Source organism: Triticum urartu, chromosome 2, assembly GCF_003073215.2.
Source record: "Triticum urartu cultivar G1812 chromosome 2, Tu2.1, whole genome shotgun sequence".
In the NCBI taxonomy this organism is placed as follows: domain Eukaryota; kingdom Viridiplantae; phylum Streptophyta; class Magnoliopsida; order Poales; family Poaceae; genus Triticum; species Triticum urartu.
The window spans coordinates 478,506,084-478,523,286 of record NC_053023.1 but is presented as its reverse complement, the minus strand read 5'-3'; positions in this window follow the sequence as shown (position 1 = coordinate 478,523,286).

Here is a 17,203-nt window from a genome sequence, read left to right as displayed (position 1 = left end):
AACCTAAGTACTAGCACTAGTACTAAAACCTGGATAGTGGGAACACGTTCAGGTTTGGTACGTACTGATAGGTGTGAGCAGGCTTGCACTTAATTGTAGCACTAGTACTTTGGAATGTGATGGGAACAAGGTAAAGATTAATTGATGGTTTTGGTTTCGAGGGTCGAAACGGCTCCCGATGAGTTTAGTGGAACATAAATTTCAAGTACTCCCGATGAGTTTAGTAGAACATAAATTGTTTAACATAAAAAAATATCATTAAAAAATAGAATATTTGAAGTTTGTAATGATATATTTTTTGTAACGTATGCCTCTTATTAAGTTGGTCAAATTAACGACCTAGGTACACGTGCAAGACTTGTAAACTAAGATAGAGGGAGTACTACACTGCTCAAATGCGGACGCACAAGTTAGTGATGTAAGTGGTCATACATGTCAGACCAAGCCGATGCGTGTCCCTTCGGTGAGACGCGGGTGCGACCGACCATCTGTTGGTGCGACCGACCGTAAAGTACTTACGCGATGGAGACTTCTGGTTGTGGCTTCGGTTGATTGTCATGACCAAGCATTCTAAAACTAGTGATAAATCAATTACCATCTTTTTCCAAACGACCAAGTATTTTTTACAGGAAAACAATACATATAGAAGGAGTGATTGTCAAGGTTGCAAACCGACATAGTGTTGCAAGTTCACTACATCAGCAACCGACTAGGTCACTGCATCACTGGCGGGGAAGGAGGGCAGCTCACTTACAATGCATGCCTAGCGGCGCCGCCGCAACTGGTCCCGGGATTTGGCTTCTCCTACCGCCCATTTGAACAGTTGCACCGGCTGCTCATGCCATTGCGCAGGCATGCGCGTTCTTTCCTCCGTAGTCGACTCCATGAATATGATCTCTGCCATTAGCCCTAGCTCGAAATCAACGCGATGCTGCCAGATGCTGACATCCCTCAGCATCTCTCCCCTGAGATCGACTTGCGCCTCCGCCTGGTGCTGTGCCAGGCGCAACTCCTTGGAACTTCTCTCTAATCGATGCGACGCTTCCTTGATCCGATTTGTCCTTGTTGCCCACCACCTGAAATGCAGCCCTGGCATGTCCTCCGACGCCACCGATCTATGATTCCAGAGCAATGGATCCCCTCTAAAATACATGTGGGTTTCACTCAAAGGTGGCAGTGCTGCGGGCCGCAGCGAGAGGGCAGCCCGCGGGATCCTGGGATCTAAGGAATTATCCATGGCGGGATCCTCCATGGCGGGATCCGGTGGGCGAGGCGGGGAGGCGAGCCTAGGCGCTGGGAGAGCCCTACGAGGCTAAGATAAAGATAGTACTACTCCACTTCGTCTATATTTAAATACAAAGGCCACCAACAGTAGCCCTGGCAAAAATTGATAATGCCGCCTGCGTCCTGGTTTATTGGCCCCCTTTTTTTGTGCCACTTTTTATGACATGCATAAATATTATGTTACTTAGAAATATTGTCAAAAATTGGCACAAAATACGAAGGAGACCAATGGAAGTACTAGCACCCCATGATTTAACTACTCGCATACGTGCAGTGGAGTAGTAATGTCTTTCTTCTGCCCTCACATCCACTCAATTTGCATGCGCTGTATTAATTGACCATCAATGAAATGAAGGACTTTACACGCATCAAATTATCACATGGGGTGGATCTTCGTACAAAAATGTGTCGCCACGTGTACCCGCTTGTGCGTGCGACGGAATGAGTGCGTGCATGGCGTGCGTGCACATCTTCGCTTGATGCATGTACCGCCGGTGTGGCTTAGAGAGGACGAGTACATTCTTCTGGAAGCAGCAGCACATCACTGTGATCAATCCACACAAGGAGGTCGCGACAATGCCTCCACACGTGCCACATAGCTTCATGAACTGTAAGAGAGACACTGTGTAGCGTGCCATTGGAATTCTAATTTACGTGTTTGCACGTACTCGAAGTACTAGTAAGGTACACGTGCATTGCACACATCAGGTTTGGCAACCAAATTATGAATAAATACCACACTATAACATGTAAGCTCTGAGTCATATATGCCTGATGTAGACCTTCGTTTAATTCTTATAGTTCATATCATTCAAAATAAATTAGTTTTTATAAAAAAGCTAGGGCCTCTTTGATTCATAGGATTTCCAACACACGGGAACAGGAAAAACATGGGATTAGAATGGAATGTCGTCTTGAATCCTACAGGATTGTACGAGTGTTTGATTGTGCATAGAAAAAACGCAGGATTCTTTCAAAGTGGTTTGAGTGGATGGGATGTTTCCTATGAAATCTAGTGCAAATGAATCCTATGGAAAAAATTCTACAGTTTACAATCCTACGAATCAAACAACCAAGATAGGAAAAATTCCTAAGGATTAGAATCCTCCAAAATTCCTTTGAGAATCCTTTGAATCAAAGAAGCCCTTAATCTATTTTATGATTCATGGAATTTTGCGTTCTAAAGCATAAAGTAAAGACAAATAATGGCAATTCAACTAGAAAAAAAGTTTGGGCAGTTATGATACGGAACATTCTAGAACAAAGGAGAAGCACTTGTGTTTTGAGGTTTGTGCATTATGCTTAAGTTCAACCATGGAGTCTGCTAGATTGTACATGTGGCAAAATCTGGTGGGGGGCTAGAAGATGGTGTGAGGGGCCAAGTGGAGGGAGACTATGAAGGAGTGCACAAGTGTGAGATTGATATTTGAAGAGAGGGGGCGAGAACATGCGCTATTGCGCGCAGTGGCGGAGCCATGAAAAATAAATGAGCTAGGGGGCCAAGCATTGCTAATCCTTTACGAGGAGGGCCAATTCATCAACTTAAACCATTTTACCAGCAATTGTCTAATGATCACATTCATATTAGCCTCGATATATAATGATGTTAGGGGGTGCAGGGCCCTTGCTGCCCCTGTCTTCGCTACTGTGAGCGCGTCTGAGAGATGAAGCAGAGGCATGGATGATGAGAGGGGGACATTGGATATATAATTAATGTGGCTGTATTAGCTATATAATCCTATATATAGAGGTATAGATTGATCGATGTGGATGTGGGAAAGAGGGTGAGACCTCACTAGATATATAGATTGATCGGTTTGTGTGGAAAACTGTGAAAGACATAGCTATATATACACACACACATAGAGGAACATCGATCATTGTGCATGCACGTGAGAGATAAAGAATGCCCGATATGATGGGGAGGGGGAGGTGTGTGTGTGTGTGTGCATGCATGGGAGACCGACCTGAAGAAAAAGATTGCATGTGTGCGATGGATAATGCCAACTGGTATTGTGTGTGCATGCATGCACGAGAGAAAGTTAATGGTACAATTATAAAGAGAAGATGACTGTGTGGGTGTAAAAGACTAGGTGATGTCATAATCAGTGTAAAGTAGAATTCAAATACTTGAATAAGAGATCATGATGTTTGAAACCCATGCATGCATGAATATAACTGAGATATGCATGGTGTGGTTTGGAAACAAGCATGTTGTACTGTATACACATTGAACAAGGTCAGACTTATTTGTATTTGAGATATCGATGGCAGACATCATTTGGCCACATTGCATCCGTGCATGGACACACTATTCTAATTGGAGATGGTGGGTGGCTTTCGCATCACATATCTATATCTATACCCCTATATATATTATATTTTTTATATAGTGTGCGGATAACTTTAACTTTGAAAGATGGTCGTTGGATGAGGCCAAACCGATGGTGCAGAGATGACAAATTTGAGCACAACTGGCCGTTGGATATCATCTAGATTCCACCAGATTTTGCCACATGTACAATCTAGAAGACTCCATGGTTGAACTTAAGCATAATGCACAAACCTCAAAACACAAGCACTTCTTCTTTGTTCTAGAATCTTCCATATCAGAATTGCCCAAATGTTTTTCTACATGATTTGCCATTATTTGTTTTTACTTTATGCCTTACAACGCACAATTCCATGAATCTTAAAATAGATTAGCTTTCTTATAAAAACTAGATGATTTTGAATGAAATGAACTATAAGAATTAAATGAACATCTACATCATGCATATATGACTCAGAGCTTCCGCTCCTCCGACAGCCAAGTCAGCCAGATCATCCTCACCGACCAACCCAATCACGCTGAGATCGACATGGCTTCGCCAAAGAGGTTGTACACTTGTTTATCTGTTTTTTACTCTACATGTTATATATATTGTCCACTAAGCACACACAGTAACGTGAAATACGATTAGTTTCTCCTACTATATGACAAGTAGTGAGGTACCAGGCAACTTAGCTATCAGTGATGGACACTCTTGAACGCCATCATTATTAACTCTGCGCGTTTGAGCTGTGCATTTGTCGATGGGCCTGGGAGTTGAGCTAGTAGGGCAGTGGCCTGGGTCCAAAGTAATAGAAGTAGCACAAAAACATTTTTTGAGTGTAGGCTTTTCCTTGCTCAAGCCTGCCTACTAGAATCGCCAGTGCTTGAAAGGAAAAGTGAAGGAAAAACATAGGAATTGGAAAGTTTCCTATGGTACTACTATTCATGAATTTGGTTCAAAGGAATGGAGCAAAGGAAAACTGTAGGATTTGTTCCTTTAGTGTCTCCTTGAAATAAAAACCGTAGGAATTTTAATTTCCACTTGTCCTCCTTTTCAAATTCCTATTCATGAAGCACAAGACTAAGAGATATTAGCATAATAGCATTATAACCATACATTTTCTTGTGGTTTGACTTAATCTCACCTTGCTTCTTTGCATCCTGTTATCTTCCAATTCTTGTGAATCAAACACCCAGATTGGCATAAATCCTGTGTTTTTAAATTCTCCGTTTTGCACGTGCATTTCTATCCTATTCCTGTCTATTTCCTATCCCTGCATTGTAGAATCCTCAAATTCAAACAAGCCCATACACAATTACTTCTGTTACAGATATGTGTCAAAGAAAACCTTGTGTGGTTTTTCCTGCTCCTGTTGCGCTGTGTTCCACCCTAGCTAAGCTACTCCAACGACGGAAGGGTTCACCACAACATGGATTTGCTCTCCAGACCGTCTTTCGCCGCCTCAGATCTTCCCCGCCACCGGCAACCAGGACAACTGCATTACCATCATCAACTGAGCAGATGACCTTGATCACTACACGAGTGTCACATCCCTAGTTCTGGTATGACCTAGACTAGCTAGTCATGTGTGCATCATGTTTAAATTTCAATGAATTTGAAATGGGGACAAGTCAAAGCCTCATAAATCATTTTAATAAAGGGGCAAGAACCCTAAAATTGCAATCAATGAATCCAAAATGCCCTAGAAATAGTTCTGACAATTTTGGCAAGAGTTATAAATCAAACCAAAATTTTGGAACATTTCTAAGGAATTATTTGGATCTGATTTTAAATCAATATTCTATTTGAATTCGGAGTTATATTCATAATATATAATGAATATATTTTCAAATGCTCTGTGATATTCTATGTATATGTGGAGTAGACCTTTAACTGACATAAATTATCCACGGGAGTTTTGGCACTGTTTTCAAATTTGTTTGAATTTGAATTCAGTGGCAATTAAATAAAAAAAAGCAGAAGAAAATTAAAAAAAGAACAGACGGCTTACCTGACCGCCTACCTGGCGCAGCCCACCTGGCAGCCCGTCTGGCTGGCCTAGCCCACCAAGGGTAGGGAGGTCTTCTTCCTCCCGCCAGTCGGATGCACAACGCGTGCCCGATGCGCGCACGGCCACCGCGCGCCACCTCCACCCTGCCAGGCTGTCCTCTCGTCGCCTTGGACCTTCCCCCGCGTTGCCACGCACCTCCTTCGACCCCTGCGTCTCTCCCCTCTCTCTGGACCCCGTCCCCCTTCTCTGCTCGCTTCCGAACGGAGCCCGTCACCGCCGTTCGCCATAGCCGCAGCCACCGCCTCCCTGACATGCCCCAGGGATCCGCCTCATCGCCTTTGTCCTCCTCATCGAGCCACACATCACTGGGAGCTCTTCTTCACCATCAATGCCGTCATCTTCAACCTCTCGGCCGCCGAGATCGCCGGCGCCCGTTCGTTGTCTCCGACTCGTCCCCGAGCCCGCTGACCATCCCGTCGTCTCCACTGTGAGATTCTGCGTCTGTTCCCCCTCTTCCTGAGCTGGTTTACGCCCCACATCCGTCGCCCCCTTGTCGACCGAACCGCGCCGCCGCCCGAGCTCATCGGTGGCAATGCCCCGGTGACCATTTGGTCCCAGACGCGTGTCCACCGAGCTTGCTGCCCCGCGCTGAGCCTCGCTAGCGCCTCCCCTTGCCCGCTTGCACCCTGCAATGCTAACCTCGCACGCACCCGAGCTCCGGCCACCACGGCCGAGCTCCTCGCCGTCGTTTCTGGCCTCCCCGCACCCAACTGTCTGCACCACTGGATGCGACACACTTCCAGCTCGCCGTAGGACCAAGCCGCATGCTCAGCCGACAACCGTAGCGTGATTTCGGTGCGCCTCCACCACGTTCGATGGTCGTCATCGGCCAAACTCTGGCATGCCGACGTGGACGTCATTAGTGCTAACCGCCGCCAGCTAAGCAACCCCTGATAGGCACTGACAGTGGGCCCAACCACTGGTCAAACCCCAGTCAGTGCTGGGTTTGACCGGGATTAGTCCTGTGTCACTGACGTGTGGACTCCACACGTCAGGTTTGACCCTGGTCAGCGTTGTTGACTTGCTGACGCAGGCATGATGCAATGCTGACGCAATAAGTCATTTCTGGATTAAATCTAATTCAGGAATTTCAGAAAAAGTCCTAAACTTCTAAAAATCATAGAAAATTATCTATAACTCCAAATAAGATAAGTTATATATGAAAAATGATCAGAAAAATCCAATCTATCCATCTGTAGCATTTCCATGCATGTTTAAACAAATTAACCTTGATGTTTAGATCAAAACATGATAATGCACTTTATAAGTTCTTAGTTTGAATTTGAATTTGAACCTTTGGTTCAAATCAACTCAGACCCTTCTGTTCTTAGCTGCATTAGCTCAAATCACAGCATATCGACATGTCGTGATCATGCATCATATTGTGCATTGCATTGATTGTGTCCTTTCTGTGTTTGCCGGTGGTTGTTCCCCCTCGGTAGACGTATGTTCCGATGATGAGTTCGATGACACCGATGAAGAGTTATACTATCTTCAGAAGTGCCAGGCAAGCAAAACCCCCTTGTTCATTCCGATACAATCCCACTCTCTCGCTCCTGCTCTCTTTTACTGCATTAGGACAACAACGATTCAACTGTTACATGCTGCGGTAGTTGAACCCCTTTTCCTCTGCATGACCTGTCATTGCCACAGTAAATAGATGAAACCCACTAGCATGAGTAGGAGTTGTTTGAGCCCTCATGTGCCTACTCATTCATGCTTGTTTATCATGCCTGCTACTGCTTAGAGTTGAGTCAGGTCTGATTCATCGGGGATGAATTGGAATAGTGATGAACATGCCCTACTGTGTGTGCGCTAAATGTGTGAACACGATTTGGTAAAGGTAGCGGTGAGAGGCCATGTAGGAGTACATGGTGGGTTGTATCATTGGAACCATTCTCAGGAACTGAGTTCTGTGTTTGTGATCCATGAACAACTACTACCACTCATTGGGATCCTTAATTGACCCTCTCGACTTATTAACTGCCCTAGTCCTCTGTCCAGGAGTTGCAACTAGTTTCTGGTGTTTATAGGATATGTGTTGGCGGCCGTGCATAGTGCTGACCCTAGGGGTGGGCTATGATGCGGTAGATACACCGTGGCACGGTGTACCGGGCGCCCGTTTGGTGTCTCGGGAACCCTGCACACATCGTTTGGGGCTATGAGCGAAACTCCGGCCGGATCTCCTCGCGGATGGAACCCGAATAGGCGATAAACCTGGACTAGAGACTTGTGTGGTTAGTCAGGTCGTGGCCGACTCCCTCGCCAGGCTTCCGCTTGAAGGTTGCCGAGATACACGACGTGTACATGGTGGTAAGTGGCGAGAGCGTGTGTGAAGGAGTACACCCCTGCAGGGTTATAAATGATCTATTCGAATAGCCGTGTCCGCACTAAAGGACTTCTGGGTTGCCTATAATAGTTCATAGACAAGTGAAAGTGGATACTCTAAAACTCGCAAGATAAGCGTGAGTGCTATGGATGGCCTTCTCGTAGGGAGACGAGAGCGGATCCATAGTGGTGTATTGATATGGTGAATATGTGGACTCGTGTGCGCCACCTCAAAAGAGTTACTTGCAGTCGTAGTTTAAGATAGCCACCGAGTCAAAGCTGGCTTGCTGCAGTTAAACTCCACCACCCCCTTGTTGATACCGATGCATATGTAGTTAGTTCTGATGTAAGTCTTGCTGGGTACAGTTGTACTCACATTTTCTTAATTTATGTTTTGTAGAGAGACGTCAGTCTCGCTAGTAGTTCCGTGTGGACTTGGACATTTAGCTTGATACCTCAGCTACGATCTTGTGCCCTCGGCAGGATCTGGTAGATAGTCAGGCTTCTCAGCCTTCTTCATTTGTAGATGTCTATACTCAGACAAGTTAAGCTTCCGCATGTGCTTGTTGCTTGTATGCTCTGTATGTTGGGTCATGAGACCCATGTTTGTAATACTTGGCTCCTCGGAGCCTAATGAATAAATACTTTGAGTCATAGAGTCTTGTTGTGATGCCATGTTGTATTTGGACATATCGAGCATATTGTGTGTATGATTGAAATTCTTGGTATGTGGGGGGTCCGACAACCTAGTTATTTATCCTTGGTAGCCTCTCTTATGGGGAAATGTAGTCTGGTGCTTCCACTGAGCCTTGGTAGTCTGCTACAACCCGGTTTACCAGAGTCCTACTAGCCGAGTACTACTACTTCGGAAAACTTAGACTGGCTGGCATGTGATTCACTTTGTTCCTGTGTCTGTCCCTTCGGGGAAATGTCACGCGGTGACTTCCGCAACCTGCTAGCCTGCTACAGCCCGGTTTCCCGGAGTCCTGTTAGCGCAGTTGCTATAGCCCGGATTCACACGCTGATGACCGACATGTTCGATGTTGTTTCATGTATGCTTGTCCCCATAAGTTAGTGCTACTTTGGGTTCATGACTAGTCATGTCGGCCCGGGTTCTTTATCATATGGATGCTAGCGACACTATCAGATACATGAGCCAAAAGGCGCAAACGGTCCCGGGCCAGGTAAGGTGGCACCCGTGGGAATACCGTGCGTGAGGCCGCAAAGTGATATTAAGTGTTACATGCTAGATCGGTGTGACTTTGGAATCGGGGTCCTAACAGCTTTGGTATAAGAGCCTGACTGCCTATAGGATTACCAAGCCAAACTGGTCGAAGTTGTGTCTAGAAATGCTTTAGTTATGTAAGGGAATTGATTGTGGAAGGGAACGTAAGGCTCTTTTTACTCCTTTACCTTATGCCCTTCTGATCTGAGTCAACCTCTTCTTTTCTGCGGGGATTAAGAACTAGGCTTCTCGTCTTTCTATCAGGATCACGTGTTACTAATCCGTAGACTCGTAGGATTGATGGATTCAAGCCCGAGTTCGGTTCCTACTACTTCTGTGTGTTGACAGTTCATCTCAGAACTTTGATATTATGATGTTGTTGAGTGGTTATGCCACCATTTTCTAGGATGTCTCAATTCTTTTTGAGCATTTACAGCCGTTATGCTGTCCGAGTCATCCTAGGTTACTAAATAGTCTGATGCATTTGCAAATCCTTTCTTTCCGCTCCTGATGTCCTTTTTGGTCAGAATTAGCACACTAATCGGTGCGTTGAGGTACTTTATTGCCTCGGTATATATGTTGGGGCTATTATTATGACCCTAGGTGTTTTAGGGAGTCACCTAGTAATCTAGCCATGTTTTGTGTTCCGGTGTGATGATTCTGGCCACCATTCTCGAAAGCATCCCGTGATGCCATTTAGTAGTAGGTATTCTATTCCTGGGTTCTTGAACCCGAGATTCACCCTACTTACCTCCTGTTGATAGTGTTTGCTCGTTCCTTTAGGATATTAGTAACCTTGCGACAGTCCTCGAGGTCCGTGGTATTTCTTTCTTCCAAATACCATGAACCATTAAGGCAGAAGTTCTTTGAACCAAAATCACAATCAGAGTACTCTTGAGGAGTTCTCCATTCATAATTGTGATTCTGCCAGTTCTACCTTTCTGCATGGGTTATCTAGAAGAAACCTATTGAACCTGGTTCGACATATTAATCTATGCATCCACAACTCAGAAAGATATATGTCCTCTTGAGTTGTCCCTCTTCATTTGTATTCCGACCATCGCCTATCAATTGATAGTCAGGAGTAATTGTGCATCCGTGTTATCGATGCTTATTATTCTTGTGGTCCGTTAAGCCATTCTATTTCAGAATGACTAGGAGAAACAAACTCCAGTACCTCATCCATATCCAGGATTGGGTCAAAGTAGTTGTGTTCTGCAGATCAAATTCCAATCCAGCTTTTGCTCTGTTCTACCCTGGAGTATTACCCCCTTTATGTCAGGATTGTCATCAGAATTGCACCATCTCTCATGAATTCTTGACGCAGTGATACTTCTCTCCATCATTATTCATTCCTCGGTCTCGTGCTGTTGTAACCGAAATGCCGACAAGTGAATTGTGATGTGTGAAATCAATACTCCGAGCAACTCGTTGCTTTGTAGTAAATGGACAATATTCTCATTCTTAGAGTGTTGATTATTAAATCATCATCCTAAGATTGATTGTGCTACCTAGTCCTTATTTCTGGTGCACTCTTCGATCCATGAGTTGGGATTGTGTCAATCCCTCACTCTTTCGATCATACCATCTTGCCCTGAAAAGCAAGATTGTTCTCGAGCTTAGAGTCATATCGGTGGTTCGTGATTTTCCGGATATCTTCACGGAAGTATCACCAGGTCATCCCCTGACCGATATGGTGAGTTCGTGATCAAGTTGGTTTACCAATAAACCACTCTTTATCCAAGAATCCGTGTTGGATACCCCTGAACTAGTTGGTTAAGCTAAACAACAACTTGGAGAGTTGGAAGATAAAAGCTAGCCCAACTTAGTTCATTCCAAAGGGATATCCTTGTGTTTGTATGTTAGTTGAAGAAAGATGATATCTTCATCGATTGTTCCTCGTGATCGGTTGTTGGATCTGTTGTCTTGTCAAAACTTCGATTTGAGTGTGGGCTATCCTCAAATCAAATCAGTACCAATGATATTCGTAATGTTTCTTACTCGTGGTTGACTCCTCGAGCATACACCATTACATCCTTTGGTCTGACCAACACTATCACATTGTTCACATAATGGTGGAAGTCCAGTGATATGGAAATTCCGATGAGTTGCTGTTGAGCCCATCAGCAGCATTTTGTCTCCTCCATGATTTGTGTTGAACATCCAGCTAGTGTTGGAAACTTGTGTAAGCATTTTCTTCATGCCCCATTCATGAAGTATATGTTTGGATGAAAGAAGTGACTTCCTTTGATTCACGTGCATTTGATGTAAGTTGCCGCCGTGAATTCGAGAAAGTTTGTTTTGCTTCCTCTGGAATCATCCCAAGACAGTCATGCATGTGCGAAGTATTCTATGGTCTGATAGACTGATCATCTTCATCCATATGTATCCCCTAGCACACCAAGCCACTGATTGATTTGTTCGGAAGTTCCTTCTTAAGAGCATGCCTTATGCAAGGACCTCAATATCCTCGATTATGGTTCCCCACCTGAACTCAATAGTGTTTTATTATAAGACTGCCACGTGGTCACGCTTGTCTAGGACAGTGTGTTCACAGGTGTGTAGCAAAACCTGCTCATGTTTTGGAGCTTGCTATCGTAGTTCATCTCCCGAGAGTCTCGCAACGTTATCTCGTCGACTTGTGTTGAAACTCTTCTTTTCAGACATGTGAGTCTGAAGTATCCTGTTTCTAACCAGATCTGAATCTCAAGCATATATGATGGTTGGAACATTCCTGACATTTGCATTTTGTTCCCAGCTTGCACTGCCTTGTGTCAATCTCCCATGGACTACCCTTCTCAGCAATTGTTGTTCAGGATCATCTTGAGAAGTGGTCCTACCATGGGTCCCATACATTTCAGATGATAAGCCAAAATCATCCATTGTGTTGTCTTCAACAAGGTAGTCCACATCATCCATTCTAGTCTGACCATGTCATTCTTTCGAACTCCTTCAAAAGATCGATTGTGATTGCCTTAGGCTCCTATAAAGAGTTTCAATGATCTTTGTATCAAAAGTAATTCTTTTTGACACTTAAGGGAATAGCTCTACGAGTCACCTTCCCTAAGATGCCCCGTTATGGAATCATGGCAATTCAAATCCTCGCTACGTTGACAACCGTTCGCCACCCTCTTAGGTGTGGAATTATTGTCTACCAATTTGAACCCTTGTCATCCGCTTCTTTCCATCACCCCTGATGTGTGTTTCGTGTCTTAGCTCAAGAGATGTTTTTTATATCTCACTCCATGAGTTGATCTTGAGTTGCTCGATCTTCGAGAAGATCGATTCCTGTAGAGTTTCTTTCTGTCATCATCATGTTGGATGAAGATCTCGAAAGCAAAGATGTCAAGTTCAATATGATGCAATGAATCAATATCTTCAACGAGGACAGTTGGATCGTGAAGACTGTGTTAGTTTGCGTTTTCCCTTCATCTTACCCTACGCTTGAATCTCGGGACGAGATTCTTGTTTAGTAGGGGTGAGTTGTCACATCCCTAGTTCTGGTATGACCTAGACTAGCTAGTCATGTGTGCATCATGTTTAAATTTCAATGAATTTGAAATGGGGACAAGTGAAAGCCTCATAAATCATTTTAATAAAGGGGCAAGAACCCTAAAATTGCAATCAATGAATCCAAAATGCCCTAGAAATAGTTCTGACAATTTTGGCAAGAGTTATAAATCAAACCAAAATTTTGGAACATTTCTAAGGAATTATTTGGGCTCTGATTTTAAATCAATATTCTATTTGAATTTGGAGTTATATTCATAATATATAATGAATATATTTTCAAATGCCCAGTGATATTCTATGTATATGTGGAGTAGACCTTTAAGTGACATAAATTATCCAGGGGAGTTTTGGCACTGTTTTCAAATTTGTTTGAATTTGAATTCAGTGGCAATTAAATAAAACAAAGCAGAAGAAAATTAAAAAAAGAGCAGACGGCTTACCTGGCCGCCTACCTGGCGCAGCCCACCTGGCAGCCCGTCTGGCCGGCCCAGCCCACCAGGGGCAGGGAGGTCTTCTTCCTCCCGCCAGTCGGATGCACAGCGCGTGCCCGACGCGCGCGCGGCCACCGCGCGCCACCTCCACCCTTCCTGGCTGTCCTCACGTTGCCTTGGACCTTCCCTCGCATCGCCACACACCTCCTTCGACCCCTGCGTCTCTCCCCTCTCTCTCTGGACCCCGTCCCCCTTCTCTGCTCGCTTCCGAACAGAGCCCGTCACCGCCGTTCGCCATAGCCGCAACCACCGCCTCCCTCTCGCCTCCCCGACATGCCCCCGGGATCCGCCTCGTCGCCTTCGTCCTCCTCGTCGAGCCACACATCGCCGGGAGCTCTGCTTCGCCATCAAAGCTGTCGTCTTCAACCTCTCGGCCCCCAAGATCGCCGGCGCCCGTTCGTTGTCTCTAACTCGTCCCCGAGCCCGCTGACCATCCCGTCGTCTCCGCTGTGAGATTCTGCATCTGTTCCCCCTCTTCCCGAGCTTGTTTATGCCCCACATCTGTCGTCCCCTTGTCGACCGAACCGCGCCGCCGCCCGAGCTCGGCGGCGGCAACGCCCCGGTGACCATTTGGTCCCAGACGCGTGTCCACCGAGCTTGCTGCCCCGCGCTGAGCCTCGCTAGCGCCTCCCTTGCCCGCTTGCACCCCGCAACGCTAACCCCACGCGCACCCGAGCTCCGGTCGCCGCCGCCGAGCTCCTCGCCGTCATTTTCGGCCTCCCCGCACCCAACCGCCTGCACCACTAGATGCGGCACACTTCCAGCTCGCCGTAGGAGCAAGCCGCATGCTCAGCCGACAACCGTAGCGCGATTCCGGCGCGCCTCCGCCGCGTTCGATGGTCGTCGTCGGCCAAACTCCAGCATGCCGACGTGGACGTCATTAGTGCTAACCGCCGCCAGCTAAGCACCCCTGATAGGCACTGGCAGTGGGCCCAACCACTGGTCAAACCCCAATCAGTGCTGGGTTTGACCGGGATTAGTCCTGTGTCACTGACGTGTGGACTCCACACGTCAGGTTTGACCCTGGTCAGCGTTGTTCACTTGCTAACGCAGGCATGACGCAGTGCTGATGCAATAAGTCATTTCTGGATTAAATCTAATTCAGGAATTTCAGAAAAAGTCCTAAACTTCTAAAAATCATAGAAAATTATCTATAACTCAAAATAAGATAAGTTATACATGAAAAATGATCAGAAAAATCCAATCTATCCATCTGTAGCATTTCCATGCATGTTTAAACAAATTAACCTTGCTATTTAGATCAAAACATGATAATGCACTTTATAAGTTCTTAGTTTGAATTTGAACCTTTGGTTCAAATCAACTCAGACCCTTCTGTTCTTAGCTGCATTAGCTCAAATCACAGCATATCGACATGTCATGATCATGCATCATATTGTGCATTGCATTTATTGTGTCCTTTCTGTGTTTGCCGGTGGTTGTTCCCCCTCGGTAGACGTATGTTCCGACGATGAGTTCGATGACACCGATGAAGAGTTATACTATCTTCAGAAGTGCCAGGCAAGCAAAACCCCCTTGTTCATTCTGATACAATCCCACTCTCTCGCTCCTGCTCTCTTTTACTGCATTAGGACAACAACGATTCAACTGTTACATGCTGCGGTAGTTGAACCCCTTTTCCTCTGCATGACCTGTCATTGCCACAGTAAATAGATGAAACCCACTAGCATGAGTAGGAGTTGTTTGAGACCTCATGTGCCTACTCATTCATGCTTGTTTGTCATGCCTGCTACTGCTTAGAGTTGAGTCAGGCCTGATTCATCGGGGATGAATTGGAATAGTGATGAACATGTCCTACTGTGTGTGAGCTAAGTGTTTGAACACAATTTGGTAAAGGTAGCGGTGAGAGGCCATGTAGGAGTACATGGTGGGTTGTCTCATTGAAACCATTCTCAGGAACTGAGTTCTGTGTTTGTGATCCATGAACAGCTATTACCACTCATTGGGATCCTTAATTAACCCTCTCGACTTATTAACTGCCCTAGTCCTCTGTCCAGGAGTTGCAACTAGTTTCTCGTGTTTATAGGATATGTGTTGGCGGCCGTGCGTAGCGCTGACCCTAGGGGTGGGCTATGATGCGGTAGATACACCGTGGCACGGTGTACTTGGCGCCCGTTTGGTGTCTCGGGAACCCTGCACACATCGTTTGGGGCTGTGAGCGAAACTCCGGCCGGATCTCCTCGCGGATGGAACCCGAATAGGCGATAAACCTGGACTAGAGACTTGTGTGGTTAGTCAGGTCGTGGACGACTCCCTCGCCAGGCTTCCGCTTGAAGGTTGCCGAGATACACGACGTGTACATGGTGGTAAGTGGCGAGAGCGTGTGTGAAGGAGTACACCCCTGCAGGGTTATAAATGATCTATTCGAATAGCCGTGTCCGCGGTAAAGGACTTCTGGGTTGCCTATAATAGTTCATAGACAAGTGAAAGTGGATACTCTAAAACTCGCAAGATAAGCGTGAGTGCTATGGATGGCCTTCTCGAAGGGAGACGTTAGAGGATCCATAGTGGTGTATTGATATGGTGAATATGTGGACTCGTGTGCGCCACCTCAAAAGAGTTACTTGCAGTCGTAGTTTAAGATAGCCACCGAGTCAAAGCTGGTTGCTGCAGTTAAACTCCACCACCCCCCTTGTTGATACTGATGCATATGTAGTTAGTCCTGATTTAAGTCTTGCTGGGTACATTTGTACTCATGTTTGCTTGATTTATGTTTTGCAGAGAGACGTCAGTCTCGCTAGTAGTTCTGTGTGGACTTCGACGTTTAGCTTGATACCTCAGCTACGATCTTGTGCCCCCGGCAGGATCTGGTAGATAGTCAGGCTTCTCAGCCTTCTTCATTTGTAGATGTCTATACTCAGACAAGTTAAGCTTCCGCATGTACTTGTTGCTTGTATGCTCTGTATGTTGGGTCATGAGACCCATGTTTGTAATACTTGGCTCCTCGGAGCCTAATGAATAAATACTCTGAGTCGTAGAGTCTTGTTGTGATGCCATGTTGTATTTGCACATATCGAGCATATTGTGTGTATGATTGAAATGCTTGGTATGTGGGGGATCCGACAACCTAGTTGTTTGTCCTTGGTAGCCTCTCTTATGGGGAAATGTAGTCTGGTGCTTCCACTGAGCCTTGGTAGTCAGCCCGATTTACCGGAGTCCTGCTAGCCCAGTACTACTGCTCCGGAACACTTAGAGTGGCCGGCATGTGATTCACTTCGTTCCTGTGTCTGTCCCTTCGGGGAAATGTCACGTGGTGACTTCTGGAGTCCTGCTAGCCTGCTACAGCCCAATTTCCTGGAGTCCTGTTAGTGCAGTTGCTATAGCCCGGATTCACACGCTGATGACTGACATGTTCGATGTTGTTTCATGTATGCCTGTCCCCATAAGTTAGTGCCACTTTGGGTTCATGACTAGTCATGTCGGCCCGGGTTCTCTGTCATATGGATGCTAGCGACACTATCATATACATGAGTCAATATGCGCAAACGGTCCTGGGCCAGGTAAGGTGGCACCCGTGGGAATACCGCGCGTGGGGCCGCAAAGTGATGTGATGTGTTACATGCTAGATCGGTGTGACTTTGGAATCGGAGTCCTGACAACGGGTCCGCAAGAGAGGCCACACTCTTTCGTGTCTTCTTACGTTATGCACCGCTTAATATGATGACATGCTACTTTATCATCGTGTTCACCTATTAGACTCCAAGTCAGGTGCAAACTAATGTTGAAACTTGAGTTTTTAAATGGTTGTGGGGTACATATTGGAGCAGCAATCAATACTATCTGTCTACAATCTGGTTAATCTCGTGTGTCTACTATGAGTTTCATGTTGGGTGCAACAAACATTAAAGGCGCCATTATCTGTATTTTTCAACTAAAGCTATTATCTGCCTGCTATCATTGGTTTTGGGTCTATCCACAGTTTGCTACCATCACTCTGGATTTGTGCATGCACTCC